Here is a 13,446-nt window from a genome sequence, read left to right on the forward strand (position 1 = left end):
CACAGGTTTGTGACTGTTAATAAAGCTCGGAGGGGAAAAAGGAAGAGACAGAAGAAAACATGGCACTGACTAAAATGAGTAACTTCAAGGGATGATAGGGGAATACTCCATTCTACACTGTAGAAAGTGGGTAACAGCCTTGCAGTACTCAGGGGTCCCTCAGGGAAATAGCAAAAGTAATGCTTGTTGAAAGATTCCTGAACAAATGTGGAGGAGGTACATTTATGAACTTAAAGGAGTACCGCACCCACAGACTCAAAAAACATGTTTAAAACATCATGGCATGATGTTTCCTACACTTTAACAGCACTCTGGGATTATTTACAGGATTTTAAATATTTTTATATGTAATTACAGACTCTGACCACCTGGAGTACAGCATATTGACGTGGTTTGGATAAATCAGGTTGCCACTCAGTATCCCACAAGTCATTGTTTTGGTAACAAATGCTACATCATGCAGGCCTCCATTTGCCTAAAGCTCTTGTCATTTCATAGATGTTGCATGCGTACAAAGTTCTGAGTAAAACAGAACAGTAACATTCCCTGCTGCTGAATGACTACTTAAAACTGAAACAGTGCAAATGTCACAGAACACACACAAAGTGCTGTTTACTGCTGCCTTTTTTTCTAATTTAGTTTAAATGGCACTAATTTGTGAGACAATGAATTCCAGTCTTTTTACTTCTCCCTCCCCCGCAACACCTAGCTTCCCTAGCTGTCAAAGTCCTGAGGGTAATTTGACTTGGTAATTTCACTGACTGGCAGATCTCAGCAGGGTGCTTGACTCATGTAATTCAATCTTTGCTCTAGCATTTCTTTTGTTACAGGGGACATTTTTTTGCTGCACTGTAGCCATGGCCTTACTTCACTGCATTAGCATCCAGTTTATGTAGCAACGTCTGTAAGATCTTGCACCAGGGAGTTAAATAAAAACTTTTAAAATATTAAACCAGTTTAGATCTTTATTAGTGTAAGTGTCTAAGGTATCACTTCATGCTTCCACCTTGCTAAAAATGATTTACATGTGCAAAGTGTGTTGGTATTCAGTGTTTGCCTACATATTTTTTAATGCACTGGTTGGTTTGCAAAAAACTTTGCAGTGTCCCTGGATTTGTCTTTGTACATACAAACATTGCTATATTTTCCCCTTCTTTTTTTGTGTCCAGAAGTCACTTCTCACAAACTAATATTTTTTTTAATAAAAAGGAAAGGACATCAAGGTTAATTTACCTTGAATCAGATAATGGATGACACTGCAAATAATCACTGTTGAAATATTTGTGCTTGGACTAAATCCCTTACTAAATATTTGCCAGACTACAGTTGAATTGGTGCTATGGCTTTAATTATCCACCATTACATACCAGTTTTGCAGTGTAGTGACCACCTGCCTTGCCCATATACCTTTAGCCATGAATATGCAGCTACTCCTGTTCATGTATGTGAATTCATCTTCAGACTTACGGTGTGGAAGCTACACTGAATTCTAGGTGCTTGTTCAGGTTTCACATGGGGCTTGCTTAAAGCTACTCTCAGGTTAAGCCACTATCAATATGTTGCACTGCCACCTCTGATACGAGAGTAATTTTTAATAAGTTTATTCCCACACTGCACACTAGCGGTATCTGGTGCAAATACAAGAGAGGTATGCAAGCGATACACCACCTAAGTATCATTTGTCATGCAGAATATACAAGTAATACATACCAAATTTCTGTGTTTCAAAACATCGCTGTTACTACACTACTACTGAATAAAATGAACATATTGAAATGTAACATAACCTGTTATCAGATGTAATTACGATTTAATTTCCATGATTCTCTGGCTTTTTGGTTTCACTCACTTAACTGGCTACCTGTAGGTTTGCTCTTAGCTAGTTGCAGTAAATATTTTGTTATCCTTTTGTTTACCTGTTACTAGAAGCTGTAATATCAGTGATACTGTCCTCAACATATTGCTGCCAGGACCCCATAAAATGAAATGCAGCATAAGGGCTTGAACACAACAGTATGTATAACTGATCTAATGTTGCAGCACATTCAAACTTGAGTTCAGTGCAAACTTCACCCCCCCACCCCCAAAAGGAGAGATAACTATCCCAGCGGAGTGTAGCCTCCCCAGCATCTCAAATACGCAGGTGAAAACTGCTCTGTCTAAAGCTAAGAACACAGCATCCATGGGACCGGATGGTGTCCCCGGCTGTGTGCTACACAAACTCAATGAGGAACTAAACCCGCACATAAGGCTGCTGTTTAATCTTAGCCTTACCACAGGATACATGTCCAAGGAGTGGCGTACGGCAACTGTGGTCCCACTTCACAAAGGCGGTGCTTCTACGGACCCTGGAAATTACCACCCCATAAGCTTAACAAGCCTGATCTGCTTCGCTTGCTTTAGACAACAAAGAAAGTTATTTTCCTGTGCCCCTGTCAAGCAGAACCACAGAAGTGAACCCCGGGGTGAATTAGCCATCCAAACAAGATTTTTCTTGAAGAGTGCTAATGAGAAGATAGGTAGTCTGTTCCACAGTATGGGAAGTCACTGGGACAAGACTCTTTCCCTCCAGCATGTTCAGTTTGAGGTGAGAAGGTTTAGGTCCCTAGAGCATGTAGCTTGGAGTGATTGGTATTTCTTTAAGTTGAGCATTTCCAACAGCTCTGGGTTTGAAATAGCCGATGGAGTAAAGCTGGAGTTTTTAGAGACTGTCTGCGTAAGGCATCTGTTTGAGGCCAGTAATTCTCTTTGTGAGGTATTTTTGCAGCCTTTCCAGTTATTGTAGATGTCTTGTGAGGTACATACCAAAAGGGGCGTTGTACTCTATAATGGATCTAATAGGTTCATACTAGGCTATCTGCCCTAGGGCATTTATAAGCCTAGCCAGAGTTGTGTGGCTTTCACCACCCTTTAGGTTGAAGAATACTATTTATTTATTTATTTTATTTTACATTTGTTGACCGGGATAGTCCGACTGGACACATGTCCATTTTCAGCGGAGGCCCGGGAGAAAAGCTCCAATAGGACAAAGTAGGTTACAACAATTTTTGACATATAACATACGATTGTAGTTATACATTTAATACACAGATGAGAAAAAAGTTACACTAGTATGTACAATAACAATTGTAAAGAAACAAAACCTTCACATAGTTGGTTTCAGGTAGAGAGTAGATGGCTTAATGCCTAGGTGGAAAGTAAGATTACTGAGGAAATGGAGGAAATATGTATTAGTCTGGATTAGAACATTGGTAAAGCCAGTGGGATTTGAAGTGGTGGGAGAGGCCTTTCTTGAATGTATTTAGGGAGGTGGAATTGGTGAGACTAGGAAGAGAATTCCATATTTTGCCCACTGTGTTGGAAAACAAAGAAGTCACCTCCTGAGTTACAGGATTTGAGCGTCTGTGCAAGTAACCTGTGTGATGATCTTAGTCTATTTAGATTTGTGTAAGGGGTAATTAATCTACTCAGACCAGGAATGTTGTCAGGTTGAGAGAGTATTTTGTAAGCAACTATAAGTTGCTTCTGTAGGAGTAGGTTTGGTAGTTCTATCCAGCCTAGGTTCTGAAGATTAGTACAGTGATGGGTTTTGTAGGGCAAGCCAGTAGCAAATCTAGCAATATGATTATAACAAGAGAGTTTAGATAGATCCGATTTGTTGGGGTTTGTAAGTATGGGGGAGGCATACAAGAGGGTGGATAGGAGGTGGGTGCGAGCAATAGCCACTTTTGCCATGGGAGTCAGAAAGGGTTTTATTCTATAGAGGGACCCCAGTTTCTTATTAACAGTTTTGATAGTTTGGCTGATGCGTACATCAAATCTGAGTTTGTTGTCGATGGTAACTCCTAGTAGCTTAGTGTGGGGGTCAGGGGAGATGATGGTTCCATTGTTGGATTGTACACAAAAGGGAAAGTTTGGTGTTTTATGGGTAGGATGGAAGAGGAGCATTTTAGTTTTTTTTGGGTTAAGGATAAGTTGGCGTTCCGATAACCATTTCTCAACTGCAGTGAAACAGTCTAGAGTTTTGGATAGTAGAATAGTTGGGGATATATCTGAGCAAATTAATGTCGAGTCATCAGCGTACTGAATACATGTGGACTCTGGAATGACTTTAAGATCATTAATAGAGATGGAAAATAGAAGAGGGCCAAGTATGGAACCTCGGGGGACCCCTATGGTGTTGGGTAGGAGGTTTGAGAGCTTATTATGCCAGAGCACAGCTTGTTGCCTATCAGAAAGATAGGCATGAAACCATTCAAGGGTTTTGTTACCTAGGTAGAGAGTTTTAAGGGTTTCATACAGGAGTTTGTGGTTGACCATGTCAAAAGCTTTTGATAGGTCCAAGAAGAGAGCTGAAGATTTTTATTTGTCGTTCCAGTTAAGACTGATAGTGTTTGTGAATGAGAGGAGAGCAGTAGTAGTACTATGTTTGGGTCTGAAGCCGTGTTGTGAGTTGGTTAGCAGATTGTTCTGAGTTATGTAATGGATGAGTTGCATGTGAATACATTAGGTAGATATGTGATGCATAATGTTTGCAAATGGGAGTGTGTTGGCGTAGTCTGTTTTCATTTCGACAACATTATGAATCGCCAAGGTTGTGAGATGTATCTTGGAAAAAAAAAAAAAAAAGGCCAGGAATATGCCATCACGTTCCCCAAAACTACTACTATACCAAAATTGAAATCCGGCAAATTTACTTTTCGCTTATCACAGAGCAGCTCGCAATTAATTAAAATGATCTACATTACATGCATGTAAGCTTTGGTTGAAACGTCCGTCATGACACAGCTAGATGACAACTACATAAATGCCATAACCCCAGCAGGAAGCAAAATTACCACCCACTTAAAAACATTAGCTCCAGCAGATCACATGATACAGCTTTATGTAACTTCATAAAAAAATTAAAAAAAAGTGAATAAGCTACTGCCTACAACACCAGAATCCAAAGACAACATGCTCCAAATACAGCCAGATAATTTAACTAATTAATATCCCATTTCTTACACAATCTACTGCCTTAAATCAGCCCCTAAATAAGCACTGGTAACCCTGCATGGTTAGACATTCCTTTATTTAACTTACCACAAAACTTTCCAACACAATATTTTACTTTTCTTCCCTTAATGACAGCATACCTTTACTGCATCCGTCATGCAAGTCCCTTCATTTTTGCATCAATTTCCTTTACTCTAAATCAGCATTGTAACCTCATCACCAGTACCACCTTTCCATTGTTCTCACATCTTTTAAAATTCTACAATCAAATCTATGGGATTTTCTGGTATACTAAAATATATGTATATATTTAGTTTGTGGATTACAAGAGTAATAAAATGGCAGGAAGGGTGAAAAGGCATGCATAAAATTTCCCTAGTCACAGGCCAAATAAGACATCCTAAACCTTAGCCCACAATTTCTTCACTGGGCACGGTTCACAGCTAAGCTAACAGGTTCTACTGTCCATGAAAACTTTCTATGGAAAAACAAATATGCAATGTGCAGCGAGTCATAATTTCACTTTTTAAACACCAGTGCATCTACCAAAAATTCTGCTTACCTGAAAAGTGTACACTTCAAATCTACAACAAATCTGTTTCCTACACAACTAACAAACTGATATTTAAAGAGGCTTTGAGATAAATGCTAACACTTTCCACTGGACTCAACCTGGGGCTGGCTGTGCAACTAGGTATCCATATCTCAGCATATCTCTGCATCGGTCCAAAAGGGGCGGTTCATTTATGACCTATCTATTCCACTCTCCCTTCTGCAGAACTAATGTTATCCCCAGAAGGTGGGCATGCAATGGAGATGTGCAGTGTATCACCCCACCTCCAGCTCAGCCATGTCTCTACTGTACTGTAGAGCTCTAAATCAGAATATATTAAACACGGTAAGTGACATCATTAGCACTTCAAGATAAATCTTGATGATTGGATGGGAGATTCACTCTGGGGATCACTTCTGTGGCTCTGCTAGTCAGTGGCACATGAAAATAATTTTCTTGGGTGGCGAAAGCCAGGGTACCTTTTGGCTAGGTACTGGGCCAATAGCCTAGTACTTGCCTATGAATCTATGAAAAAGTAGACAAGCAGAGATAGGTGGGCCTTAATAGAAGCACCTGCCAAACCAGCATTGAGCGTTTCACCCAAATAAAGAAAACCAAAGAAGCATCGAGAGCAAGTGGGTCTATGTTCAGAGAGACAGCAGAAAGAGACACTCCTCCATTTGGATAAGTAGGATTTCCTAGTCATATGTTTCCCAGCCACCTGCAGAACTTGCAGCATGTCCTCAAAGAAATTGTGTCAATGGTGAATCAAAGTCCTATCATCCACAATGTCATTTCAAGTGTGGATAAGTGGGGATGGATAAAAGATCCCTTGTCTTGTGTGATTAGATCCACCCTGTGAGGTAACTTGTGCTGATTACTCTGGGCTGGATGCAGATGAGGAAACCAGTGCTGTTGCCGGCAAGGGGGAGTCACAAACAAGATTTTTGGGAGCATGCTTCTAATTTTTAAAAGGTATTTTGGAAATAGACGAAGGGGAGTGAATGCATAAAGAAACACCCGCTTCCAAAAGAATGAGATAGTGTCCACCTTCTGTACCAGGAGACCTACAACTCCAGCAGAAAACAGAAGCTGTGTGCTGTGAGGGGAGGCAAAAACTGTCTGAAGAGTCACTTGACAAAGATGCACAGAAAGGGCACATGTAAATCCCTCTAAAGGAACTATAAACAATGTATGCCAGTGGAGCAGGGTAGTAAGTTGAAGAATGAGGGGGTGGCTTGCAATTACTCCAAGCAGAGAAAAACACAACCTGGCTTGTGCATTGATCTAAGTGATAACGACTTCTACTGAAGTGAGAAACACAGTGACAGCAAATGCGACTTTGCCCAGAAAGGTGATGAGCAACTGCTATATTATAACTACAAGTATTGCTAATTTGATAATGACATTCCTTTCATTACTGCAAAGGTATGCATGCTCAGATACAGGTGACCTGTGAGTTCCACAACTAAGCAGAATTCTGTTGAAAGCAACACACACATTGTTTCATAAAACAGCATACCCCCCCCCCAAACCATTAAGCCAGGCCTTGTACATTCAGATAAATACATACATTGAAATGCATAAGACAATGAACATTTTAAATGCCAAGACATTAAATTCAATGAAAGTCACTTAGCACCTCATCAAGTTGCAGATGACCATTTGCACATCTGCTGGCACCTATTGTTAAATCCATCATTTCCAAAAGACAAGGCTGACCTGTAGCAATTTTAACATGTACACCAACTGACTCAAGCTTCCCTTACCACAAATTGAAATTATGTAACATTCCAAAGACATGCATCTGGAGCGTTTCCCCCCGGGCTTCTGCTGAAAACAGGCTATGTGGAACCTAGTCGGACATTCCCGGTCAACAAATGTTAAATAAATAAATATGTGAAAACATAAATTCTGTGAAACTCGGGGAACCACAAATAGCCCAAGAGAATTGAGAAACAGAGGTTGGCATGAGAGGACACACATTCATTGTAATGCCATGCTTTATAAAGGTGGACAACAGTAACTGGTGTTGATAATGGTGGACCTGAATGCACATAGGACACAATTTTGGAAATGAGAACTGCCGGGTCCACATGTGTGGCGATGTAGAAATACAGTCAGAGAGGCCTCTGTCTGCCAACTGTCTTGATAGTAGCCAACACATGGTTCACAATGTGATATTGTCACAAGATTGCATAGAACAGTGGCTAATGTATAACTAGGGTAGACTTGTGGAAAGGACAATGGGGTAGAATCAGTCACTAAATTCATCCCCAGTGACAGTATGCCCACTGTAATAAACACTGGTTGTCACAATCAGATGCAAGCAGTGGTCATAGAAGACTTCAAAGTAGAGACCAGGCTGAAGACCTAGAAGACGGCTGGAGAGAAAGCACATTTCTAGGGATTGCTTTGGGATCTAGCACCTCAAGAAGAGGATATATGTGATGAAATGCATCATTCCCTTTGGCACAATGTCCGTTCACATCAAATGAAAAGTTTTGAGGGACCTGGGATCACAGGTTGACTGCAACCTTTACTTCGACCACCACATGTCTACCATTGTAAGGGAAGCTTTCCACATAGCTCACTTGATTAGTGAAGTCATCCCTTCAATAGCAAAAGTTATAACCCCCGCCACCCCAGTACTCAGCAGTTATCTGGCCCATAATTGAGTATAATGCCCAATTTGGTATGTACCGTACTAAGCACCTGAAGACATTCGAGAGACCTCAGAGTTTTCTAACAAAGAAAATAAAGGGCCTCCAGCATGTGCCTTACATGGACTGAAATCCCTGTGCTAAACTTCGTATTGTATACACTTCTTAGGGGAGCCTTATGCCTGGCTTGCAGAGCAGCCCAAGACCCATATCTAATGAACTTACTGCATGTTCAAACGGGTCAAGGGCTACCCATTCCAGGAAGTTATTTATAGCCTGTGAGATAAGATGTTGTAGTACTAGGCCTTCTTGCATCTAAAATGATATCCATCACAGGTTTGCTAGTACTTTGGAGAGCAGAGGCAGAGGGGAAGGCATAGACTGATGCTGAAGGACAGAGCATACACTTTCCATGCTTGTTTGTGGCGAGTCCTTGTGTAAAATTTGTCCACTTGGTAGTTCTGGGGAGAGGCAAACAGGTCTATATCTGGGCTGCTCCATTTGCTTGTCAACATGTTGAAAATCCTTGGTTCCAGTTTCCACTCATGTGGGTCCATGAGGTTTCTGGTTAGTCCGTCTGCCAGTGTATTTAATTTTCCTGGCAGGAATTGAGCTTGTATGGGCACTTGGCAGCTCAAGGCTGTGTTCCACAATGCCATGGCTAGTCTGCAGAGGGGTAAGAATGTCTACCCCCATGCTTGTTTATGTACCACATAACAGTGGTGGTGTTCGTCTTTACCATTAGTTGTCCTGGAAGAATGTGGGCCTTGAAGGCTGTCAGAGCATTCTGTACAGCTAACATTTTTTGCTTGATCTGCAGGTGCATTTGACTTGGGCTCCATTTGCCCTGAATGCACTTCCTGCCAGGTGAGCCCACCATGCATAGTCTTCTATAACATTCCCACCCACCCCCCTGCTAAAGCTGCTGCCTACACCTGACTACTAGTTCCACAAACAGAAATAGTTCTGGAGGACAGTCATTATCCCACCAAATATAATGGAAGTTAAACACCTTACGACAGAGGGGCTTGTGCAACAAGACAAGAAAAATTACTTGGTTTTAAAAGCACCAATTTTGTTCAACACAATTAACCAACCAAACATCTCAGTGTACTATCAGGAAGCACTAACCTGCACAAGCCTAATGACCCCTGCAGGAAATAACCACTTCAAATTCTCCAATACCTAAAGTCCACATCTGTTCAATATCCCCTACTATTACCCAATAAATCTGGTGCAAGTTTTAACCCCACAGTGCAACTACCCCACAGCCCTAGCCAGACAACTTACCGGACAAAGTCATTGTTACAGTTCCAGCATCCTCTCAATTAATATGGGACAGGTCATCTCAGCCATCTCACCCCCCCCCCCCCCAATAACATACACCAGACCACATTTTAGATCACATAGGTTGGCCAACTACTACTACACAGGTTACATTCCCAAACCTTGGAAAACAGCTACTGTAATGCCATTACACAAAGGTTACCCCATCCACAGACTCTGGTAACTAAAAGGTCTATTTGTCTCATTACATAAAGCTACAGAACAAAGCTCAGACCTCATTAGTGCACTGGACCTTCAATTTACATAAGTGCACTGGACCCTCAATTTACTTTAGGCTCTGCCTCTTAAACCTTGTTATGGCCACCTAAGCATGGACAGCTGTTATGCCGTGTACCATTTATGGACCTAAAAGCCAAACACTACTGCACAATAGCTATTTAACCAGTGGTTAAGACTCATACATGGCATTCCTGAAAGTTGCCACCACCATACAGGATTACTGTGTTGGGGCCCTATGCCACAAGGCATCTTATTTTCAAATCTTCACACAAACACTCCTGACCTATACTAAATTGACAGAAAACCAAGTTGAGATTGTTCCTCAGGTTCAACTGCTCCAATATGGATTAGAGTATTAACAAGGGTGCAACAGTCTCAAAAGTGTACAGTAATACTGCAATTTCTGTGAATAAGACACTTTCACGTAGGCAACTGGCAACATAAGTGCTTACCTTTTAGACATGCTATCTGCAGAGTACCTCAGAAATAGGGCCTCGTTCTCAAAAGCATCTCCTTCATGAGCCTCAAAAGCACCTCGTCTTACAAACCTGAAATAAAGGACTACGTTTGGCACACGATTTCTTGAAGCTGTTTATTGATCAGTACTATGCTAACTGTCCTTATGGACCATTTTAAACTTAGCCAATTACCCCATGTGAGAATCAAACCCTGTACCTTGGATCTGCAAGGTAAACACCTTAACCATTATACCAATCCCCCACCTGGGAGGGATTTGGGATCTTCTGCAGTTTAAGACCCTCAACATCCAAACAGTCTAGCAGCACTCTCCCTGCACCAGTTATCTACAGTGGAAAGACATGTCTAGCCTCTTAAACCACAAAAGAACTAAACCTATTCTTTTACATTACAAAATGATTCCCCATGCCCAGCTACATTTAAATACATTTACAGGCTAAGCTTATAATGGTCTGGTACAATGCCTACAACAAACATAAGAGACCCAATAGGGATCTTTACTACCTGGACATAACTCACAAACTACACTCACAATTACATAACCTAGGAACTATGATATTAACAGGTAGCATACTTGCCTTTGGTGAGGAAGGCCATAAGGCTGCAGATTCTATCCCAGCTAACTGAATCACTGACCATGCGGTACAACAATACTGGGTGCTGCACTCTTTGTGAAAAAGACATACTTTGGATGATGCATTAAAACAGATGTCCCATCTCCTACAGTTGGTGGATATAAAACATCCCATGGCACCTTTTCAAAAAAAAAAAAAAAAAAGTAGGGGAAGCTCCTTGATGCCCTAGCCAAATTCCATTAGTAGTAAAGATACCACTTCTGGACTTCCATGAGAAGAGTCCACTAGCATAGGGGGACTAAACTGATCAAAGAATAAAGATTACATTTATTAAATAAAGGCCACAACTTTCAGTCCTCACAGCTCTTGTGCATTACCAAAAATTTTCGCAGCACTATGCTGCATTTCTGCAACAACATTATGGTGTGTTACACCAATGGCTTTTTTCTCATAAGCTTGAGTTGTGGCTAAAACTGGTCACTGAGGAGTCCAAACATTAAACACACTGCCACTTTCATTACTACAACCAAGTCCTCTTGGAGGCATTTTAGGCAGCACTTGGGTCATAGCTGGCCTTAGGCAGAGGCCAACTAGGTGGCCGCTTAGGGCCAGCTCTAGCAGGGGTGCTTTTCCAGTATTTATTTGGTGTAGTAAGCCAAGGATGGGGGCACCAGGTAGTGTGGTAGGGGGTGCCGTGGAGCCCTTTTGCCTAGGGCACCAGTTGACCTAAGGCCGCTCCTGACTTGGGTAGCCCAAGTGCAGAGGCATGGCTACAGTTATGCATCATGTGGGGGGTTGCAACAAAGATTCACCACAAACTGTGTAGTCCTGCCAATTGTCAGAAGTGATCTGCCAAGACCCCCCCTCAAGTCCTTGGTAGAAGCCTGCATCACTACCATGGCACTATACAAGAAATGAATGCAAAAACAGCCTTGTCAGCTGGACATGCTTATGAGAGTCTCCTTTTCTATTACATTCAGTAAGATAATTATTTTACTTAACTCCCAAATGATGAGCATCTCTACACAACCAGAACTTCAGAACAGCTATAAAATCCAATATGCTATTTAAATATACTTACTTTCTCTAAAGATACCAGTCCAAATTTGTGCAAGTTACCAAATATTATATATATATATATATATATAAATAAATAAATAAAATGTGTATATATATATATATATATATATATGTATGTGTGTGTGTATATATGTGTGTATATATGTGTGTATATATATATATATAAAATATGTATATATATATATATATATATATATATATATATATATATATATATATATGTGTGTATATATATATAATATGTGTATATATATTATACTTGTTTAACTGTTGTTGTCTACACGCTCAAGTGTGATCGCCATGTGTGTGCATTTAAAAAGTGTTTTTTGATTGTATCTGCTTTAGTTTCTGAAAAACCAAGAAAAAAAATACTTGTTTTCCCGCCTTTCTAAGCTAGTATAGTCCAGTTTTCAGGTTAGTGCTCAGTTCAGGGCTGTGTTACTAGTTTATGTGTTTGCCCATACCTTACTTGGATAGAAGGAAGTTTCTCTGTTCACTGTGACAGAGGGAACTTTGAGCATCCTATCTGTCCCTGGAGGAGTGGTTTCAGCCCCAAAAGTAGTAGTTTATTGGCCATTTTGGGCTAATTTCTCTCTCTTTCATTTCCCTGCTATAAAACCCGCACTTGCGCAAAACTTTTGCGCACCGGGCTTAGCTAGGGTATAACTATCACCGGCTCCACAAAGTATGCTCTTCAATTTTTCCCTTGGAACTAGACAAACTTTCAACTTAAGCACTCTCACCATTCACTTCTCATACCGGCACTTGCTCAAAACTCATATCAAGCACTAATAAACCTTAGCACTAGACCCCTCCTATACTGTAGAGAAGGACAAGGCTCTCTATTCGACCTTACCAGCCAATCAGTAATACAGCTCACTGCACCTATCCAGGCATGTCTAAAGGGCAGTTTCAGGTGTACAATCCGGTCCATCTGGTGAATCTGTGCATTTTGAGGCAATGTTACAATTGCCTCATGTACACAGACAACCTCTCCTCCTTCCACCAAAACACTAATACATGCGAGAGATGCAATTATACAGCCAAATAAGCTCTCTCAACCCAAGACAGGACCAGGCAGTCAAAAGGAGAAGGGAATTACTTGCATCACACCACCACTCTCACATAAGACTTATGAAACCAGCACCGGCAAACAAAACACAAATACATAAAAACATACTCGGAGGCTCTAAATAAAAATCTGCAGAAGGGCATTACTTGCATCACACCACCAGTCTCACACAGACTTATGAAATCAGCACTGGCAAAAAAACACACAAATACATGAAAACATACTCTGAGGCTCTAAATAAAAATCAGCAGAAGCAAAGAGACCTCCAAAGCAGACATCTAAGCAATCTCCACCCCCCAACACAAACCATGAAACATACTTCACAAAACCAGTGTGCCACACAATCACAGCCCTTAAGGCAAAATAACATACCCAACACACTAGTAATAGGTGACTATAGTCAGGCACACTGACGTCCCACTCACTAGGCTGAACAAGGAGAAGGTTACTGTTAGCTGCCTG

Source organism: Protopterus annectens, chromosome 6.part0, assembly GCF_019279795.1.
Source record: "Protopterus annectens isolate FY-2018-M chromosome 6.part0, PAN1.0, whole genome shotgun sequence".
Classification (NCBI taxonomy): domain Eukaryota; kingdom Metazoa; phylum Chordata; order Ceratodontiformes; family Protopteridae; genus Protopterus; species Protopterus annectens.